Raw genomic sequence first — 10,986 nt, 5'->3', positions numbered from 1 at the left:
TAGATTGATGGGTGGTGGACATCGTTTATTGTGGGGTGACACACTTCTCTTACTAGTATGTGCTATTAATTTATGTGGGTTACCTTTGACAATCGGCTTTATGTATAAATTTTTTTTTTTTAAAATTTTGTTTATATCTTCCGTAACTTATTTACAAATGGGTTTGATATATGTCGGTTTGCTGAGTAGTGGTGTGTACTTTTACAGGCTAGTAGCGTACGCAATTTTTGATCGATGAAAGTTGTTGTGAGGTTCATCACCGTTTTTTTTACAAACATTAAATTCAAATATTTTTAAACGCGATCCTTTAAAATTTTATCAAAAACTTTCTTTAGACTCACGTTTAACAACTAATGGGCACTGAGTGGCAGTTACATTAATATTAGTATTTAGTTTAATTGTATACACAAATATATTCTTTTTTAATACGTTAGCTATTAGAGATGAAGATGTTATTGTCCACAACTTAATAAACTCTAACTTAATAAAAAAATACTGCGCACACATATATACGGTGTATTTAATTTATTTTTACTTTTTCTACACATTTATATTTATAATCCTACTTTTAATTACTTGAAAAAAAAATTTTTTTTTTTTTGATAAATTAACGTTATTTGTTATTACCTTAATCGGTTGTTTAATTTTAATTATTAATATGTGAGGTTCTATTATAACGGAAGCAAATACTTTAACAAACTTTAATTTTGGATTTTCAACATATAAATCCGATATACTCGTACACTTATCTCAGTGACAATATTGATGATGATTTTGATTCTCATTAGTTTGATCTGTTTATTTTTTTTTAATAATCCGTTTAATGAGTAAAAGAACATTTACTTTCAACCCAATGCTGAATACTAGTATAAGGGGTCATGGAAAGTGGGGTGATTTTTTAGTAGCAATAATGCCTTTAAGTTGATGTGGCAATATTTTAGTCAACTCAAACTTTATTTTACGTATGATTGAGTGACAAAACGAAAGTTCCTTATTTACAATTCGAGTTCAAGGCAAGCAGTGGTATTGAGTTTACAAATTTGATGCATCTGCCAATCAAAATATTTTTTCAGCACCTAAAAATATTGGACATAATCGATGATTTATAACAACACCTACAGAGTCTTACTGTGCCGATACATATTATCAAGCTTTAAATTTAGGAACTCAATTGGAATTTAATAACCTATATTATAAATATCTTGAAAAAGATGATTTAACACAAAAAATTGTTAACAACAATAGTTTACAAACAAATGGTGAGTTTTTTAACAGAACAGCCCACATTATAAATTTTACTAAGTTGTTTCCTAAGAAAACAATTTTTGAAAACCACTACCTAGACGTATTAAGTAGTGATATTAAAAAAATAATTTTCGCATCAAACTTAAACTTTAACAAGCTTTTACAAAAAAAACCTGTTTTTTCTCAACTGCAAGATACCCTAACGTTGCATTATAAAGGGGCTGTGCTTTTTGGTTTTAAAACAAATTTTTATGATTATGAGCAATTAGATGATGTAAGTAATTTTGCTGCAAACTTAGCTCAACAAAACTCGCCCAAACCCCTACACATTGTTAGAGGTACATTAAATAAACACAATATAGAGATCTTAACGTCGGAAAAGTCGATTACTCGTTTTCCTACAAGCGATATTAAGGTTAACATTTTTGTAAGTATTAAAAAAAACTTAAAAAAAATTTTAGAATTACCTTATTATAGACGTAAACCTTTATCTTTAGTAGAGTTTAAACGAGTGTTAAATCTAAAGGGGCGTCTTCCTGAAACAACTTTAAACGTTCTTAAAGAAGAACGTTTAGAGTTCTCCTTACGTCAAAGAGAAAGTAAAAAATTTCTGGACAACATCCGTAATAAGTATAAAACACTTACCTATCATATCTGAACTTTAAAAACGTCCGACCAAACGAATTTAAAAAAAACACCAGCGTTAAATAAATCAATTTTATTTAATATTTTATTTGCAACAAATAGTAATGTAGTCGAAAAAATTGAAGATAATGAGTTGTTGTGGGGGTTTCGCCAAAAAAAATATAAACGATTTAAAAAATTTTTCTTTAATCAAGGGTATATTTATGATTCTAAAACTTTAGAGCCGTTAACAATTCAAAAATCAAATGTTCGTCAATTAAAAAATTCAATTATTGGTGATGTTAAGACACATAACAGTATTGATTTAGTTTATACTGATAACGCCAACAATAACCCAATCAACTATCAAAACGCCATTAAGTATAACCGACACAGAAGTGAACTTGTTCCTGTTAATCTTGCGCGTCGTTTATTGCGTGTAAAAAGAACATTAGTTTTACCAGCTCATGTTAATATAACATTAATCTCTAATTCGTACGATGTGGTTCACTCGTGATTTATCCCTGGCCTAGGTTTAAAGATTGATTGTGTACCTGGACGATCTACACACCATACATTTTATATTGATAATGTTGGATTTTACTACGGTCAGTGTGCTGAAATTTGTGGTCGATATCACCATCATATGCCTATTAGATTATGTGCATTACCGTTTGAACACTTTTTAGTTTGATGACAAAAAAAAGGTTTAAAAAGGTTACACCGATTTTCTCCAAATATAAATACTACAGTGGCGTTACCAACAAAAATACATACAGTTACTGGAACAAATATTAAAGGTTTAGAATTAATATATTGAGTGTGATCTTGGCTTGGAGTTAATGCTAGTTAAGTGTCTTATACATGCAAGTTTTAAAAAAAAGTACGAAAGTAAAATTTTTTAGAGCGTCGTGGTGAGTATATATGTTTATAATAGTGAAGTTTACGTTTAATGCGTTATAATAATTTTTAAATATCGTTTAAAAATAGCTTTTCGTTTTAGCATATGGGATTAGGTTTAAGACATTAAGCCTGTGATCTCTAGTTGATTTGAGAGAAGAATCAACCACACGGGGTATGAAAACTACCCCGCCCTATGGCAGCAGTAAAGAATATTAGGCAATGTGCGGAAGCATGACCTATCAAATTAACGGAAGTGAAGACAAAAACTTGTAAAGCTTATACGTGTACAAGCATTGTGTGGTTAAGTACAAAAAGAAGTCATGGCTAATACAGGTGCCAGCAGCCGCGGTAATACCTGAGTGATTAGCATTATTCGGCATGATTGGGTGTAAAGGATACGTAGGTTTTTAAAATAAACTAAATCTGTATAGGTGGATTATTTTAAATTATGAGTATTTATAAAGAAAAAAATTTTATATAAATAGCGATAAAATGCGATGATTTATGTAAATGTGCTAGTTAACTAATGTGTTTTTCTTATAAATTCTGACGCTGAGGTATGTAAGTGGGGTAAGTGATTAGGATTAGAGACCCTAGTAATCCCCACCCTAAAATTTGATAATTAAACGTTTACGCTAAGTTATCCACCTGGTGATTATAGTTGCAAAACTTAAAGTTAACAGAATTGGCGGGGATTAGAATGAATGGTGGAACATGTGGTTTAATGCGATAATCCACGTAGAATCTTACCAATTTTTAATAATATAAAAACAATTGTTTATATATTAAGAGGTATTGCATGGCTGTCGTCAGTTCGTATTTTGAAGTCTAAGATTAAGTTCTAGCAACGAATGCAACCTATATAAAACTTATTTTATAAGTAAATTAGCTGAAGTCAAGTCCTCATGGTCCTTATAAATTGGGCAACACACGTGTTACAAAGATAAAAACAATGAGTAACAATAAAGTAATTTGGTGTGAGCTCTAAAAATTATCCCAGTACTGAGTTATTTCTGAAACTTGAAATAGCAAAGTTGAAATCATTAGTAGTTGTAAATAAGTATGTTACAATGAATTACAAAACTAGTCCTGCACACACCGCCCATCACATTCGAAGAATTTACATTTTAGCAAGGTCGTATCTAAGTACATTTTTTTTAAATAATAATTTTTTTTTAAAAGACCTATTTATAGGTTTTTCAAAAAGCGTAAACAATTGTTGCTACAAAAAAATAACACTTCCGACTAAAGTGTAGGTAATTTGAATTAAGTTGACACAAGGTACCTGTAGAAGAATCTGTAGGTGGAATAAATCTATATTTATATATACTGTTATTATGTTAGGTGGAATTTAATACACTTCAAAATATATTTGATTATTGATACGGAATTACGTACACTTTTAACAACCTTAAGTGACAATTAATAAAAATTTTTAACCCAGCAACGCAATATTTAGATCATTCGGACTCATATATTTTTACCTACGTAATTATACTTGTTTTTTGAATTCATTTAGTCTTGTGACTTATCTATGATTTAACAATTTATACGGCTAACCAGTTTAACTATAAACAAAACTTCTCTCAAGAAGCAATTAATGATGTTAGAATTTTAATTATTATTGAGGGGTTGTTTCTAACAAAATTAAATAAAAATTTATACTTAAATACCTGCTATAACGTACTAATAATGGGAAATAGTTTAATGGTAAAACAGTAGTCTTCAAAACTATTGTTATAGGTTCGACTCCTATTTTTCCAGATGAGTAGTTTTACTGTATTATTAAGTAGCTTAGTTTTTTGATCAATACTATTTGTGTTCACAGATCAAATACATTTTTTACACTTAACAAAATTTAATTTTCAATTGTGAGTAAAACATTGTTTTTTTAACCGCCAACAACACATCAATACAATCTCCCTATCCGTAACTCTTTTCGTCCTAAAACTAAAAACTTACAGTTCGATAACTACATGAGCGCCAGCTTACAATCGTTTACCATATAAAAATAATTGATTTGTTTGACACCTCTCGACTTTTTACTAATTATTAGTATACTATTGACAGTATTCACAATACTATACATATGTTTAACTTTATTTACTGGAGTTATAATTTATAAAAATATCTCCTCAACTAACTATAAATATAGTGTTTTTTTTTTCAATTTTCTCTATAGAACATTTTTTAATATAATTGCTAGTACAAACTCCTTAAATATAACTACAGCGTACTCAAGTATTTATTACTTAAAGAATAATTTACTAACTGTAAAATCATATAATTTAACCACCTTAAATTTATTAATTAAGCAGTTAATCCTAATCTGATCTACTAAAAATGAATTTAATTGAAACTTTGAGGGGGTGTTAAAACACATATCTTTTGTTAAACAATTCAGCGAAGCAATTTTAATTGTATACGATAGTATTGATACTTACCCATATTTAACAGAGGTTAACTCCTTTAATTTCTTACTATATAAAAAATTATTTTTATACTATAGTAATTGACACGATGTTACGTGAACTATTAAACATCAATATTTTTTTAAAAAAATGTTGCCTAAATATATAAACGTTTACTCAGAGATTAATAGTTACAAAAAACCACAAACACCTAAGAACTTATTCTTTTTATCGCACTCTATTATATACTTTAATCTACTAAAATCTGTGTTAGTAAGTCTAGCGCTAGTGTTAGTATTATTTATATACTTAAGTTCTTATTTTTACATTAACTTAATGAGACAGTTAGCTTTGTGGGCTATTATTGGATTAATTTTTTTTTGACTAATCAGTGGCTTTAATTTTTTTTTAAAAAGAGGTCGCTTTGGGAAATTAACCTCAACTTTGTTTCGATTTTGAAAAAGAACAAATACGTATTTTTGATTGGTCGAAGGCTTCTTGTTTTTATTATTTTTCTACTACTACTTAAATAGTAGCCAAGAACCTGTATACATGTACGATTATTCAAGTGTAAATCAAACTTATCTGCCCAATATATATACTATATACTGTACAACATTCCTACTAGTAATAACTATTTTTTATTATTATTATTGAACTTTAAATTTACCTAATTTTACATTCCAACAAAATATCACACACCTTGTAATAATTACATGTGTATTGTGTTATTTTTTTTTAATTGAATCTTATCAATTTTACTACGTTATAACATTATTCTTTGAAAATTCTTGAATTTATAATTTTGAAACAAATTTGTGGGTTTTAGAGACTGAAACACCACGTTTAAGGGTAAAAACACAATATTTATTGTTAGCTTTACTAGCAAAATATTGACACTTTGTGTTTATATTTTTAAGTTGAGTATTTTTTATTTTAAAGGTGTATGAACAAAAACGTACATACTATACTCACAGTGGTTTTAATTTACAAAATTTAATTATTTTATTTTGATTAAATTTTTTATTTATTTTACAATGGTTTAAGTGAATAGGTCGCCGTTTTATGGATAGTATTTTCTATTGATTTTTTACTGATTCAAATTTTCACTTTATTCAATATTTTTTCCAAGAAATACAATTATTTATAATATGTGATGTTAGACACGCAACCAAAAAAAATTAAACATATTAAACTTACTCTATCCAACAATCTTGTTAAATTAGTCGCTGACGGTTTAACTTTATTTTTTCAAAAACTAGTTAATTACTTTAAAATCAATACTAAAGGTACACCTTTATTCAAAAAACTAGCCAATTACGTCGGGTTGGGTAAAGATTGGATAATTATTGTACAAAAGTTATCTTATTATTTTTGACTCGGCAATGTATTGCGTCGTTATATTTTAAAAAAATATTGTTATACTATAAATCACAAACGTTTGGGGTTAAATTATTTTTATTTTTCTTTAATAACTGGCTTATCAGGTGCTTTGTTAGCAACCGCTATTCGTATCGAAATGGCTTATCCAGGCAGCCCTTTTTTTGGGGGCGATTCATTAAAATACTTACAGGTTATCACAGCACATGCTTTAATTATGATTTTTTTTGTTGTTGTTCCTATTTTTTTTGGTGGATTTGCTAATTTTTTATTACCGTATCATGTAGGTAGTAAAGATGTTGCATTCCCACGTCTAAATAGTTTAGGTTTTTGATTACAACCTGTCGGGTATTTACTGATAGCTAAGATTGGTTTTATTCGTGGTCAATTTTGAACTAGCTCCGATAAAGTTGTTAATTATTTCGAGATACGAAATAATAAAAATTTTATCGATAAATTAACTTATGATACTTTAAGACAAAGCACTGTCTCTCAAATAAACACGTATAATGCTAAGAATGTCGAAAAGTTAAAATTTCGTGATTCAGATTTATCTGTAAAAGAGCTTATAACGATGTTCTACCCCAATACATATAATTCACAAAGTATTGAAATTACTAAAGATTTATCTTGAAAATTATTTTTTTGAAAATATATTTATATGGTTCCAGATTCATTTTGATTTTTAGTATATAACGCAAAAACTCTAAAACGTCAAAAAAGACACGTCGTTAAGTGTGCAAACGCTTCACAAACGGTTGCTGGGTGAACCTTTATTACACCCTTTTCTTCTAAGGTGAAGTTTACTGGAACAGGGGTCCAAGATATGTTAATCTTGGGTGTATACTATGCTGGGATAAGCACAACTATATCTCTTATTAATTTATTAGCAACACGAAGGATCTTGTCTATGCCTGGTTTACGAAATAGACGAATTTTACTACCCTTTACCAGCATTTCTATATTGCTGATGTTACGTGCATTGGCTGTTATTACACCAGTATTAGGTTCTGCGATGTTAATGATGGTTTTAGATCGTCATTGACAAACTTCGTTTTTTGATTTTGCATATGGTGGAGATCCTATTTTTTTTCACCACTTATTTTGATTTTTTGGTCACCCAGAAGTTTATGTATTGGTAATACCAGCTTTTGGTATTATTAATTCGGTCTTACCTTCAATCAATTATAGACGTGTTGCCTCAAAACACCACTTAATTTGAGCAATTTATATTATGAATTATATGGGTTTTTTAGTTTGGGGACACCACATGTATTTAATAGGTTTAGATCATCGAAGTCGAGCCCTATACAGTACAATTACAATTATGATTTCAATGCCCGCTACCATTAAAGTTGTTAATTGAACGTTTACTTTAGTAAATGGAGCTTTAAAAAATGATTTAATTTTTATGGCTACAGTATCGTTTATATTGTTTTTTTTAGTGGCTGGGTTTACAGGTATGTGATTATCGCATGTCAGTTTAAATATCTCTATGCACGATACCTTATATGTAGTAGCACATTTCCATTTAATGTTATCTGGCGCTGTTTTAATGGGAATTTTTGTAGGGTTTTATTTTTATTTTTCAACGTTTTTTCAAATTAAATATTCTCAAATTTTTGGTTATATCCACATAGTGCTATACACAGGGGGTCAATGATTAACATTTATACCGTTATTTTGAGTTAGTTTTTCAGGATTACCTCGCCGATTACACGATTTCCCGGCTATATATATGGGGTGGCAAAGTATGGCAACTACAGGTCATTTTGTAACTATGTTAGGGGTGCTAGCTTTTTATTTTATGATTTTAGATTCGCATCTAGAAAAAAAATTAAATACTTTTCTGCACACACTAGTTCCAAGATTTAATAAACGTAGTTTATATTATATTGGCAAAATTATTAATTTTAAACAAAACCAAAAACTTTTTTATTTTATTCCATCCTATAGAACTCAAAAATTTTTACTAACCTATAATCATTATTGACTAAATCGTGGAGAATTTATTAATACGATGTTTTACACAGTTTATACAGTTTTAACACTTTCTTGTTTATCTTTTATTAAGTTGTTATTATGTTTCTTAATATTTACCTTAGTTATTGCCACAGTTACTTTAATAGAGCGTAAACTTTTAGCCTTAGTACAGAGAAGAGTAGGACCTCAATATGTGGGATATAAAGGTCGCTTGCAATTTATTGCTGATGCTTTAAAGTTATTGGTCAAACATATACTTATTATTTCACACACCACTCGTTTACTTATACTACTCATCCCCGCTTTAATTCTAATAGTTGCTTATTTATTTTGAGTTAACTTGGTATGGGGGCCTAATCTATTTATTTGTGAAATAGAATACAATTTATTTTTAATGGGTTTAGTATCTCTAATATTTTCTATGTTATTGGTAGTTGTTGGATGGGTGTCAAACAATAAATATGCGATTTTAGCGTCTAATCGCGTGATTATAACAAGTTTAAATTTAGAAATTTTACTAAATTTTCTAATCATTTGTATATTGGTAGTTAGTGAATCTCTTTCTTTTTTACAAATTGCAGGTATGCAGGCCAGCTTTAAATGATTTATTTATATATTTTTACCTATTTTACCTACCTTACTTATCACTTTTTTATTAGAAACTGGACGGATTCCGTTTGATTTGGCTGAAGCAGAATCTGAACTAATTGCTGGGTTTACAGTCGAGTTTGGTGGATTTTTTTTTGCTTTATTTTATTTAGGTGAGTACTTCCACTTATATTGTTTTTCAGTAACGTATGTGTTGTGTTTTTTTGGTGGGTGGTTTAAAGATTAGTATAACATTAAGTTTCTTCTATAATCATATTTATAATTTTATTTACACTACAACGTATTTTAATTTATTAATGGCCCTATATTTATATTTATTTTTATACTGTACCTGAATGATTATTACAACATTTAGTTTTCGCCAAAAGTTTGTCTATTTTTACCTATTTTTAGCATTGCTAAGTGTATGAGGCTTTTGTTATTCTTTAGAGGGTTTAATTTTTTTATTGTTGTTGGGGGAGCTTTTAATTGTCTTAATTTTCATTTTATTTTATTTAACATTACAGTTTTATACTGTACCGAAAATTTTACCAAATAAATTATTTTTATACATTAATTGTTTTGTAATATATTTTTTACTTTATGGAAACACTAAAAATTTTAATTTAATAACTTTTAACTTTTCTTATCTTAACATAGGAAAGATCGTAAGTGATGATTTTTTTTTCTTTTTCTTTTTTTTTTTTAACACCTTTCAGTGATTGGTATATTTTTTAGGTGTTATTTTAACACTTTTTAGTATTTTTTTTATTTTTTTTTACTTAAGCTGTAAAAATTTTAACTATACACGAACCACGATTAAAAATAAAATATACTTGTTGAGAAAGCAAAATTTATTACATCAAACCACCAAAAAATGTACATATACAACATTTCAGCGATAAATGTTCCAAAAAAACTCTTTAAGTTTACCAAGTGACTCAAGTGGAGTATTAATGGTTAAGGTCATACAGGTTAGAAAGGCAAGTTCAACGCGTCACGGAGTAGTTGGGTTTTTTTTGAGGGTGGTTTTAAAGTCAGTAAAACCTGAGTTGTGAAAACGGCGTAAAAAAAGAGTTCGTGCAATAGTTGTACGTACAAAAATGTTTTCCAGCAAAAATGGAGGTGTTTGTTATTCATTTGCTAATAATGCTTTAATACTTTTAAAAAAACGAATGAATACTATAGGAAAGGAGTTATATGGGCCGACAAGTAAACGTTTGCGAATAAAAAAATTTAGAGTTGCGTTTCGCTATATTTATTAAATTTAAGGTTGTTAAAAATTTTAAATTCGAATGAAGTTTTTTACTAAATTTTTTAGCTCTATTAAGTATAAATCATCTTTAAACTTCTCTATAAATTTATTTTTTTTAAAGCAAATGCTAAGTATAAATATTAACCATACCTTGTTACCACATCTTTTTTTACCCTCAAAAACTTTAAAAATAAAGTTTTTTAAATCGCATAGTTATGAATATTGATTAACAGTAACTTTGTTAAGTATAGGTATTTTATTTATACTAGGTTTAGTTTGCTTTCTTTAATGTTAGACTTTAGTCGTCCAACGGTTAGGATAGTAGGTTTTCACCCTATTGATTCGGGTTCGATTCCCGGCTAAAGTAATTTATAAGATAGCACTAAACCACATATACATATATACACTAAAACAATTTTATAGTTCTAAACTTATTATATATAAAACTGGTACAAAATTTTCAAAAAATAAACACTCTAAGTACTATTTTTTAAGTCAATTACAGGCATTAAGTCGCTGTTTTTTTTACTTTGCAAAACATAAATTAAAGATTAATTCTGAAATGACGGAGTATTTAACAGTTGCTTGAGCTTTTTT

Source organism: Brachycentrus maculatus, unplaced genomic scaffold (assembly GCF_059751285.1).
Source record: "Brachycentrus maculatus isolate JH-2025_06_01 unplaced genomic scaffold, ASM5975128v1 h1tg001059l, whole genome shotgun sequence".
Lineage (NCBI taxonomy): Eukaryota > Metazoa > Arthropoda > Insecta > Trichoptera > Brachycentridae > Brachycentrus > Brachycentrus maculatus.
Note: the sequence above shows the minus strand (reverse complement) of the source record.